General features: G+C 29.0%; 1 non-coding gene across 1 annotated transcript; it reads right to left on the bottom strand.

The window, feature by feature from the left end:
• Positions 1-297: 297 nt before the first annotated feature.
• On the bottom strand, positions 298-370 carry Trnak-cuu (transfer RNA lysine (anticodon CUU)). Its single transcript has one exon. It is a non-coding gene; the product is annotated as a tRNA-Lys (tRNA).
• Between the last annotated feature and the right edge of the window lie 296 nt (positions 371-666).

Below are 666 nucleotides of genomic sequence, written 5' to 3' on the forward strand. Positions count from 1 at the left end.
TCTATCCTCTATAATTGGAAATAAGTTATTCAATCAATGAAAAGAGTTGTAATCTTAAATGTATAATAAAATGCATAAAGTAATGAATTTTTAAATAATGAACCGGCAGAATAAAAATCTTGATCGATACACTGGTACAATGGCTGTCAATAGTGTTCAGAGATCTAACAATATATGAGTTTCAAAAAAAATTTTGCTTGAAATCAATTCTTTTCGTATGTAAAAAAAAGAAATGTTGCAAAAATGTACAAAATGATGAATTTTTTACTTTTGGGGTATCAAGAATCCAAAAAAGAACGCCCAACGTGGGGCTCGAACCCACGACCCTGAGATTAAGAGTCTCATGCTCTACCGACTGAGCTAGCCGGGCGACTGGGGTATCATGGCAATGTGGTTCAACAAAGATCAGAAAAAAAACAGAAATTACCGATTTCCGAAAAAAAATTTTTTTTAATTTTTCGAATAAAATTTTTTCTTATTGAAAATTCATCTGTTAGCAGAAAAAAGAACAAATAATTTTGAAGAATGAAAGAAAGCCAAAGTATTATTTCTTAAAATATTGAATTTTTAGAATATAGAAACGAATTTCAATGAATATGTACTCATGATATTTTATGTAGAGATAAAAGACGACTATATAGTCAAAACTGATAGACTATTTTTTTG

This window comes from Cotesia typhae, unplaced genomic scaffold, assembly GCF_013202065.1.
Source record: "Cotesia typhae breed Kobodo isofemale line unplaced genomic scaffold, CoteBio_Ctyphae contig_142, whole genome shotgun sequence".
In the NCBI taxonomy this organism is placed as follows: Eukaryota; Metazoa; Arthropoda; class Insecta; order Hymenoptera; family Braconidae; genus Cotesia; species Cotesia typhae.